Source organism: Pavona decussata, unplaced genomic scaffold (assembly GCF_977016875.1).
Source record: "Pavona decussata unplaced genomic scaffold, jaPavDecu1.1 SCAFFOLD_40, whole genome shotgun sequence".
NCBI lineage: Eukaryota > Metazoa > Cnidaria > Anthozoa > Scleractinia > Agariciidae > Pavona > Pavona decussata.
The window spans coordinates 3,922,501-3,933,899 of NW_028145462.1; the positions used below are offsets into that span (position 1 = coordinate 3,922,501).

Consider the following 11,399-nt stretch of genomic DNA (forward strand, 5'->3'; position numbering starts at 1 on the left):
CTCCCACAAGATCAAGAATTCTTCGTCAGAAATTATTTTACCATCATACGCCAATAACAGCATATCCCTTGTTTCACGAAAAGACATTTTTCACAGAGGTTTCGAGGCAGTTTTGGAAAGGGTTGCCGTCGCAAAAACACCTCTTTGCTTAAGATTTTGGCGGGAACGACGGCGACGTCGCCGTCACCCCTAAAACGTCTGGTGCTTAAGTTCCCTATTGTTGGCTGGGTGGGAGTAACCTGTTCACATTGTTGGCTGGGTGGGGGTAACCTGTTCACATTGTTGGCTGGGTGGGGGTAACTGTTCCCATTGTTGACTGGGTGGGGGTAACTGTTCCCATTGTTGGCTGGGTGGGGGTAACTGTTCCCATTGTTGACTGGGTGGGGGGAACTGTTTCCATTGTTGGCTGGGTGGGGGTAACTGTTCCCATTGTTGACTGGGTGGGGGTAACTGTTTTTTATTGTTAGCTGGTTGGCAATAACTGTTCACATGGTTGGCTGGGTGGGGGTAACCTGTTCACATGGTTGGCTGGGTGGGGGTAAATAATCTAAAAAAAGAGCAAGGCTGATTTCACGGTCAGGGAAGTATATTTTCCAATATTTCGAAAGGCACGGCCTTTCTTCTTCAGGGTATGTTTGAGACTGACCCTGTGGCAAGATACGTTACAATTTAAACAGTTACAACAGATACCTGAAAAAAGGCTAAAGTTACATAAACAAAATGTTACAATTTGAAATTTGAAAATACAACTGGTAAATAGGTATAAGCTAACGTTACAACGTGTAGACGAAAACAAAATACGTAACAATGAGTTAATTACATAACTTAGGAAGATGAAAGACGGGAAAAATGTTCATGTCTCATCTCTCCTATTAAGACCTAAGGGTTCAATAGTTTGACCTCTGTCGATGAGGTATGCCTCTCTAGCTTTGCGTACACTGTCACGATTAGATTTGATGAGTTCGAGAGGAATTAGTAGCATGTCAGAAGCGTTGTGGTCGTTAGAAAGAAAATGTTCTGAAACTGTGGTGGGTTTGGAACTGTTTGTTTGTTTGTCGACTGGTCTACGGTGTTCGTTAAAACGGTCTTTAAGTCGTCGTTTTGTTTCTCCTATGTATTGTTTGTGGCAGCGGTTGCAGTGTACCATGTAAATAACGTTTTTAGAGTTACAGTCTATATGATGAGTAATATGTCTAGTTTCGCCGGTAGAATGAAATGTGTAGCTGGTACGTCCGTCTGTTATGTAGTTGCAAGTTAAACAGTTGTCCCCACATCGAAAAGATCCATGAGGTAGGTGGTTTTGTGTGGGATTACGTAGTTTGGCGCTAACAAGTAAATCACTCAGGTTGTTGGTCCGTCGGAAGGCAACAAGAGGTGTGGCTTTGAAAACGTTTGCGCAGCGGGGACATGAAGATAGGATGTTGAAGTGTTTGTGAATAATGGATGATACAGAACGAAGGGCTGGATTGTATGTGACGACAAGGGGTACTCGTATAGGTTGGTTGGTGTCGGAGGTGTCTTTCGTAGCTATAGCGTCGGAACGTGGGATGCCGTTAACACGTCCTATTTCTTGGTTGAGGAATGAAAGATTGTATCCCCGTTTGTTGAGATAGGTTCTGAGTTCGTTTGTTCGGAGTTTAAAAGTTTCGTCAGAAGAACAAATACGTCGAAGTCTGAGAGCTAAGCTGAATGGAATGGCTCTCTTAGTGTGTCTAGGATGACATGAAGATTGTAACAAGTATTGATGTTTGTCAGTAGGCTTAGTGTAAAGGTCGGTAGTGAGAGTGCCGTTATAGAGAGACACACTGACGTCCAGAAAGGGTATAGATGTGAGAGAATAATTGGATGTAAATTTAATAGTGGGGTGAATGTTATTGAGATAAGTAGTGAAGGTTTGGAGGTCGTCGAGAGAGTGTGTCCATATCATGAAGATGTCGTCTATGAAGCGCCACCATATGTATGGTTGAAATGGAGCACGTAGTAATGCGTCCGTCTCAAATTTGGCGAGAAACAAATTGGCGTAAGAAGGAGCCATTCTGGTTCCCATAGCAGTTCCGTGAGTCTGTAGATAGTCTAGATAGTCTGGGTGGGGGTAACCTGTTCACATTGTTGACTGGGTGGGGGTAACTGTTTTTTATTGTTGGCTGGGTGGGGATAACTGTTCACATTGTTGGCTTGGTGGGGATAACTGTTCACATTGTTGGCTGGGCGGGGATAACTGTTCTTATTGTTGGCTGGGTGGGGGTAACTGTTCTTATTGTTGGCTGGGCGGGGCTAACTGTTCTAACTTATTGTTGGCTGGGTAGGGGTAACTGTTCCCATTGTTGGCTGGGCAGGGATAACTGTTCCCATAGTTGGCTGGGCAGGGATAACTGTTCTTATTGTTGGCTGGGTGGGGATAACTGTTTGAATTGTTGGCTGGGTGGGGATAACTGTTCACAATGTTGGCTGAGAAAAGATAACTGTTCCCATTGTTGGCTGAGTGGGGATAACTTTTCCCACCGTTGAGTGGGTGGAGATAACTGTTCCCACTGTTGGCTGGGTAGGGATAAGTGTTCACATTACAAGTTGGCTGGGGATAACTGTTCTCACTGTTGGCTGGGTGGGGATAACTGTTCCCATTATTGACTAGGTGCTGATAACTGTTCCCACTGTTGGTTGGGTGGGGATAACTGTTCCCATTGTTCCCTGGGTGGGGATAACTGTTCCCATTGACTAGGAGGGGATTACTGTTCCCACTGTTGACTGGGTTGGGATAACTGTTCCTATTGTTGGGTGGTTGGGGATAATTGTTCCCATTGTTGGCTGGGTGGGGATAACTGTTTCCATTGTTAGCTGGGTGGGGATAAATGTTTACATTGTTGGCTGGGTGGGGATAACTGTTCCCAGTGTTGACTAGGTGGGGATAACTGTTTCCATTGTTGATTGGGTGGAGATAACTGTTCCCACTGTTGGCTTTGTGGGGATAAATGTTCACATAGGGGCTGGGTGGGGATAACTGTTCACATTGTTGGCTGGGTGGGGATAACTGTTTCCATTGTTGGCTGGGTAGGGATAACTGTTTACATTGTCGGCTGGGTGGGGATAACTGTTCCTATTGTTGGGTGGTTGGGGCTAATTGTTCCCATTGTTGGCTGGGTGGGGATTACTGTTTCCATTGTTAGCTGGGTAGGGATAACTGTTTACATTGTCGGCTGGGTGGGGATAACTGTTCCCAGTGTTGACTAGGTGGGGATAACTGTTTCCATTTTTGATTGGGTGGCGATAACTGTTCCCATTGTTGGCTTTGTGGGGATAAATGTTCACATAGGGTCTGGGTGGGGATAACTGTTCACATTGTTGGCTGGATGGGGATAGCTGTTTCCATTCTCGGCAGCTGGGTGGGGATAACTGTTTGCATTGTTGGCTGTTTGGGGATAACTGTTCACATTGTTGGCTGGGTGGGGATAACTGTTCACATTGTTGGCTTTGTGGGGATAACTGTTCACATTGTTGGTTGGGTGGGGATAACTGTTTCCATTGTCGGCAGCTGGGTGGGAATAACTGTTTGCATTGTTGGCTGTTTGGGGATAACTGTTCACATTGTTGGCTGGGTGGGGATAACTGTTTCCATTGTCGGCAGCTGGGTGGGGATAACTGTTCACATTGTTGGCTGGGTGGGGATAACTGTTTCCATTGTCGGCAGCTGGGTGGGGATAACTGTTTGCATTGTTGGCTGTTTGGGGATAACTGTTCACATTGTTGGCTTTGTGGGGATAACTGTTCACATTGTTGGCTTTGTGGGGATAAATGTTTCCATTGTCGGCAGCTGGATGGGGATAACTGTTTCCATTCTCGGCAGCTGGGTGGGGATAACTGTTTGCATTGTTGGCTGTTTGGGGATAACTGTTCACATTGTTGGCTGGGTGGGGATAACTGTTCACATTGTTGGCTTTGTGGGGATAACTGTTCACATTGTTGGCTGGGTGGGGATAACTGTTTCCATTGTCGGCAGCTGGGTGGGGATAACTGGTCACATTGTTGGCTGGGTGGGGATAACTGTTTCCATTGTCGGCAGCTGGGTGGGGATAACTGTTTGCATTGGTGGCTGGGTGGGGATAAATGTTCACATTGTTGGCTGGGTGGCGATAACTGTTCCCATTGTTGGCTTTGTAGGGATAACTGTTCACATTGTTGGCTGGGTGGGGATAACTGTTTCTATTGTCGGCAGCTTGGTGGGGATAACTGTTTGCATTGTTGGCTGGGTGGGGATAACTGTTCACATTGTTGGCTGGGTGGCGATAACTGTTCCCATTGTTGGCTTTGTAGGGATAAATGTTCACATTGGGGCTGGGTGGGGATAACTGATCACATTGTTGGCTGGGTTGCGATAACTGTTCACATTGTTGGCTTTGTAGGGATAAATGTTCACATTGGGGCTGGGTGGGGATAACTGTTTGCATTGTTGGCTGGGTGGGGATAACTGTTCACATTGTTGGCTTTGTAGGGATAAATGTTCACATTGGGGCTGGGTGGGGATAACTGTTTGCATTGTTGGCTGGGTTGCGATAACTGTTCACATTGTTGGCTTTGTAGGGATAAATGTTCACATTGGGGCTGGGTGGGGATAACTGTTTGCATTGCTGGCTGGGTGGCGATAACTGTTCCCATTGTTGGCTTTGTAGGGATAAATGTTCACATTGGGGCTGGGTGGGGATAACTGTTCACATTGTTGGCTGGGTGGCGATAACTGTTCCCATTGTTGGCTTTGTAGGGATAAATGTTCACATTGGGGCTGGGTGAGGATAACTGTTCACATTGTTGGCTGGGTGGCGATAACTGTTCCCATTGTTGGCTTTGTAGGGATAAATGTTCACATTGGGGCTGGGTGGGGATAACTGTTTGCATTGTTGGCTCGGTGTGGATAACTTTTTCACATTGTTAGCTTGGTGGGGATAACTGTTACCACTGTCACCTGTGTGGGGATAACTGTTCCTACTGTTGGCTTGGTGGGGATAACTGTTCATATTGTTGGCTGGGTGGGGATAACTGTTACATTATTGGCTGGGTGGGAATAACTTTTCTTATTGTTTGCTGGGAGGGATAACTGTTCCCATTGTTGTCTGGGTGGGGATAACAGTTTCCATTGTTGGCTGGGTGGGGATAACTATTCACATTGTTGGCTGGGTGGGGATAACTGTTTATATACAGGGAATGGTGTCAACAGTGATCCCCACCCAACCAACAGTGTGAACAGTCTTTCCCACCCAGGGAGCAATGTGAACAGTTATCCCCACCCTGCCAACAATGTAAACAGTTATCTCCACCAGTCCTAGACAATGGTGTCTCTTAACAGCTATACCCAATTCAGGGAAACAATGGAAAGTCAATGGTTACCTTGACAAATGAGTTAGCTATTGGGAACGATGATGGAAGAAGCACAGGATTTCCCTGACTCATTTGCGGGACAATTGGTCTGGTTAACCACCTTTTTACCTCCCTGGAAAAGTTGACTTTTGTCTGTGCACATCAGCCTCGTAGCCAATGTTATGAATTCTATTGCTCCAGGGTGGTCGAAGAATATTAATATTGTCAAAAATTCATTATTTACCTGCAGTTCCGTCTTCATTGCCTGGTTCGCTGTTAATGAGTTCAGAGTTGTAAATCGGTAAGGCACCACAGAAGTCCAAAACATTCTTAGTTAGAAGAAGTCTGTGCGCAACTCCAGTGATAGACACCATATGGGACTTTGTTGTTACAGGAAATTGGTGATTTTTGGAAGCTTCCTGTGGAGTACAAACAACTTAAATTGGGGAAAAAATACAAATCATTTAAGCACCTGCATGCATCAGTAGTTGTGGACTGGTACATATTCATGACTTCCATTTGGTCTGTTTGACAAACAAACCGATAAACTTGTCTGGGCAGGGAGAATCCACACTAATAGAATTTTGAAACACCCACTGGGTGACTACAGAAGTTGTGAATATCTTTAAAATTTCAATGGCAAGCAAAGTTGAAAAAAAAGACAAACAATCCAAAATGGATAACTGCAATATTGGGGACACAATTTTCTATGCTAGCACTAGTTTACTATATTTTCTCTTAAGGAATGATACTCTCTGGAGTGTGCAGTCTGACCGATGCACTTCTGTCATTTATTCCGAAGTTAAATTTTCCATCAATAGATCATCAGCTACTTATCTGTCCAAGATCTACCTTCAACTTCTCTTGAGATGACAAGGATGAGTCCATTTTCCAAATGTAGCAGACCTTCTGTGACAGAATTCTGGCAACAATCACATGCTGTAGAGACAGGAAGTGAAATGTCAAGTGGAAGATTTCTAAATGATTTTGGCAGAATTGGTAGAGATAAACACTGAGGACACTTGCACCTATTAGAAATAATGCTGTGTAAACACTGGCAGATCTGCAGGGTCCCACTTGCTTAACTTGCAAACAAATAAACAATTAAGCATCAAAGCTTTGCTAGTGGGTTCCTTGCAAACCTCATCATGGACTTTACATGTAATGTCCAGTGAGTAGTTTTCACTGTAAACAAGAACGTTCGCTTTTATTAAAGAGATTTTAGCAAAGGGACAAATTTCGCTGGACATATGAGATCCTAAGAGGTATTATTTGCAGCTTCAGGTCCAGTTCCTATTAAGGACGGTGCCTACTATTGTTACTGCACATACGTTCTGCGCATCTTGAGATACTCGGGTTTCCTATGGGTGGTGCCTCCTAATACAGGGATAATTTTGCGCGGTTTAAAACTATACGGAGAAAGCAGAACTTACCAAGTCCTTTTGGTATCTCAAAAGAAAATTAGGGGTAACCATGCATTTTTAAGAGATAATTAAGCTTCAATTTAGGAAAAAATCTCATACATTGCTTTATATTTTAGCGCTTTTTAGAGATATTATTGCTTAATTATCTCTGAAAAATGCGTGGTGACCCCCAATTTTCTTTTTGGATTCCAAGAGGCCTTGCTAAGATCTATTTTTCCCGCATAGTCATAAGCCGCACAAAAATACTTCAGTATTAGTAGGCACCGTCCTTAAATAAGTCACATAAGGTACTCTCACCATTTCAAAATCATAATAAAGATCAGCCCCCTTCTCTACAATTGCCATTTTGAGACCGTTAACCTGTCAAAAAAGAATATTGAAACAAATTAATTTGTACTGAAATTCAAGCGCAGTTTTTCTTGAAACTCTTCAGTCAACATTCAACTTAAATATTCACTAAATTAATTGATAAATACGCAGCTTGCGTACATTTATCCGAACGAAACCTGAACATGGACTTTTGACCTGTGCTAGAGATTGAGATCTTTTTCTATCGCCTTTCAGTTAATTAACGGGTTGAGAAGAGTGCAATGGGACAATAGAAAACGGACTTGAAATAATTATTAAGGATAAAACTAACCTCTCCGAGTGAACATGGGACGAGGCATGAAAAAGCCAGGAATGTTACTGTAATAGTAAAGATCTGTAAAATGAAAATGGAAAATATCAAACTGCAAAACTGAACAATGAAAGCAGCTCTAACCATTTCGGTGGGTACAAAACGAAGACCCTTTCAAAATCATTTTGAAGTCACTTCAAAATGGCTCGAACATAATTTTCCACCGAAGGAGAAACAAGGAACAACAAGATTAACAACAAGATTTGCGGTTATCAACTAATTTGACCAGGGTCTTCGTCTTGTACATAACGCTATCAAAAGCAAAACCTATAAAGGCTTTAGTATCAACACAAGAACACACAGTGGGATTTGCGCAGGTCTGCCAACCCCATTTTAACATGCTTTTAAAATTGGTTATTTGAATTGGTATGTGAAAACCCATTTTAATTGGATGTAGCAATAGATATTATTGTCATTAAACTTATTATTATTGAACTGATTCTGTTTTCTGCACGGCAGATGACGTGTTACAGCAAACTGAAGCGGTGAGCCCAACTAACTTTGGACGATCTAGTAGAGAATACTTTTTGGAGCTATTTTTGAGTAATTTCAAGACGATTTTGAGGGAAAAGACCCTGCACAGATTCGTTGATAACTGCAAATCTTGTTGCTCCTTGTTTTTGCTTCGGTCGAGAATCATGTTCGAGCCTTTTTCAAGTGACTTTAAAACGATTTTGAAGGGGTCTTCGTTTCTGGGTCTGAGGTCTTAGGTCTTCGTTTCGTACTTAACTATTTTACCTTCATGACAGCAAATCTCAATCACCACACTTGGGCTGAAAACAAGAAATACCAGCTACACGGGTGAACGTACTGCCTCTGTTCAAAACAGATAATGAGATTTGAAAGGGTGCGTTTTTCAATTTACAGCCTTCCATGATTGATAGCTCGGTTGACCTGACTTCCTTATTTCTTCCCTCTATGTTGATGTTCATCTTCTATTCTTTCATTGCTGAAGGAAGTGTAAATTGATTTTAGCTGAAACGGACGTTCTAAGAAAAGAAGGGTCCTCGTGTTAGCCCTTTTTTCATCCGCACTGTTGAAATGAGGTCACTAGTTCAATCTTGACTGTAAACAAAGATCTGCCATATCCTGATGTCTACCCCATGCCAATCCAACGTACGGATCGGAAGAAGACGGCGGCTGTACATTTTACCACAATACCTTGCGAATCTAATACAGCCCATTGGCATGTAAAAAGGTATTTTTGGGCGAAATTCGTCCCTGCGCGAACGATGCACTAACAACACTTGTGTACGTCAACACGGTCAAGTTCGAAGTGTAAATTGATTTTAGCTGAAACGGACGTTCTAAGAAAAGAAAGGTCCTCGTTTTAGCTCTTTTTCCATCCCGCACTGTTGAAATGAGGTCGCGAGTTCAATCTTGACTGTAAACAGAGATTTGACATATCCTTGTGATCAGGAGACAGTACTGAACGTACTGAAAAAGAAGTCGACTGTACATTTTACCACAATGCCTTGCGAATCTAATACAGCCAAGAGGCACATCGAAAGATCAAAAGACATTTTTTTTTTTTTTTTTTTTTTTTGCAAAATTAGTCCCTGTACTGAACAATGTGTTCGCTAGGTTTGAAGTTTTTAGAACCTTTCTGTTTTTAGGGTTTTCATGCGCAAAAAAATTATGGTAAATGTACAGTCACCATGTTTTTCGGTACCACTCCCTCTTGTAAAAAGGGATACAAGAAAAATGTAGTCACTTTTAATACTCGTTGATTCGCACAAAACGTTTAAGAATTTAAAACCTGATTTGTATTTTTAACCAGTATGTTTGTGGAGTAGTTTGATTGTAGAAGGGAGAGGTGGAAGGTGGGTGAGGGTGGCATAAAGGGGTGAATGCCACCACTGTATGGAATATGGTTTTTGTCTAAGTTTTTGTAGATGTGAGCCTGTCGGACACGTTTTAGCAAAGCTTGGTGTGAATTAGCCTCCTTCGCAGCCGTTATTAGGGTCGTCACACAACGCTCCAGTGGGGAGGAGCGTTGCGTGACGACCCTAATAACGGCTGCGAAGGAGACTATATAAAATGCAGACTGAGACCAAACCATCTCTTCGTCAAATACACGATATATTTTCAATTTTCAACTTACGCTAGTGTCACGCAATCGCCTTTCCGAGATCATCTCCGGGCCGGGAAATTGACGTTATTTTTGACCCATTTCTCGACAGTTTGTTTTATTAGGCCTTCTGGTATTGGTTTTCTTTGGTAGCTTTCATTTCCTGTGGCCCTTTCTTCACAAAGAAGACTCGACCCGACTGACCTAACTGGCTAGCAAGGACCAATCAGAGTTCGCCATTTTGGACAAACTGCAACGTTTTCTGCGTAACGTAATGAGTGCAAAGCTCTACCTTTCAATAAAACAAATCTTCAAATAGAAACTGACGAGAATCGTAAGATTCGAAACCGCAGTCTTGCTTGTAAACTCACATTGCTTGCAAAAACCACACATCCCTTGTATCGATGGACGTCTATACACAAATATATCACATGAGGAGGGAATAGCTTGAGTATGTAAAACATACGACAAATTTAAAAGAAACAACCCTCCGATTGCTACTCCATATCTGAGATAAATTCTAATACCTAAAGAAAATTCTTTCTAATTCAATGGAAGGAACTACCTCCAAATCCATGGTACTGCTATGGGCACAAAAATGGCCGTTGCTTTTGTAAACATTTCTATGACCGACTTTGAAACAAATTCTTAGCCAAAGCGTCAGTTTGTAAACGTTACATTGACGATATAGTTTCTCTTTTGGACACTGGTTTACATGATATAGAAGGGTTTAACGAGCAAGCAAACTCATATCATCCAACAATCAAATTTACGGCTGAAATCTCAAATGATACAGTGGTACACAAAGGCAATCGATTCCATCATCATTCCATACTGGACATTGTAACGCATTTCAAGCCGACCGAAATCAGTACACGCATTTTTCCTCTAGCCACACACCACCGGAACATAATAACAGACAGTGCTGAAAGTTAATAAATGGGTTTGGATGTGCATTGGCGCATGGAGTTAATCTCTGGAGTTACCCTATGCTTATGAGCTCAAAATTTAGACCCCTTTTGGTCTCAAATCTAATAAGCGGCCACCGCCCGTTTCCGCTGTTCAGCACTGTCTGTTATTATGTTCCAGTGGTGTGTGGCTAGAGGGAAAATGCGTGTACTGGTTTCAGTCGGCTTGAAATGTGTTACAATGTCCAGTATGGAATGATGATGGAATCGATTGCCTTTGGTTGGTTTGTTTCGCATTCATCTTTTGTCACGTGTTGACATTTATTCGTTATATCAGGGTACATTTTACGTTTTGAATGCTTCTGGATTGTGCTCGTTATAACGAGGATTTCCGTAAATCGTGGCTCTGTTCCATACATTTAACTGTAACTTTGGCCGGGCTGAAGAATATCGTCCATGATACCGACTACTTTTTTATATAAAGGTTCGTTAAATCGAAGTTCCACTGTATTTTAACTCCTTTTCCCAGGGCTTATTTTATTTCTTAAATCTTCGTTTTCTTTTCGTTTCAAAATAGTTTTTGTACAAAACGCAAACAACTGCATGCAGTTGTGAAACTTTGAATGGAACGGATTGTTTTTAAAATGAGATACATCATTCAATCCCAGCATGAACAACATGCAAAGATCAATTTCAGTTTTCCTTACATCGGTGAACTACGTTTTATTTAGCCTGAGACATGATTATATATTTGAGTACATTTGAATGTTTGCGATATTTTCTACTATGCATTGATACAGATCGATGTTTGTTCAAGTCAAAGTTTCATTAAGAGTTAATTTCTAAAAACCGTTATATTTCCCTGGTCGATTGTGTGTAGGGGAAGGGACGGGAAGGGGGGATTGGCGCAAAGTTTTGAGGGCAATTAGGAAGAGGAGGTGGGTTAAGGCTCCGCTACCAAAGTCTTTGCC

At 42.3% G+C, this 11,399-nt stretch overlaps 1 pseudogene; it reads right to left on the minus strand.

Annotated features, from left to right (window-relative positions):
• Positions 1-87, minus strand: part of LOC146483284 (uncharacterized) — a 1,862-nt pseudogene extending 1,775 nt beyond the window's left edge.
• Positions 88-11,399: the final 11,312 nt, after the last annotated feature.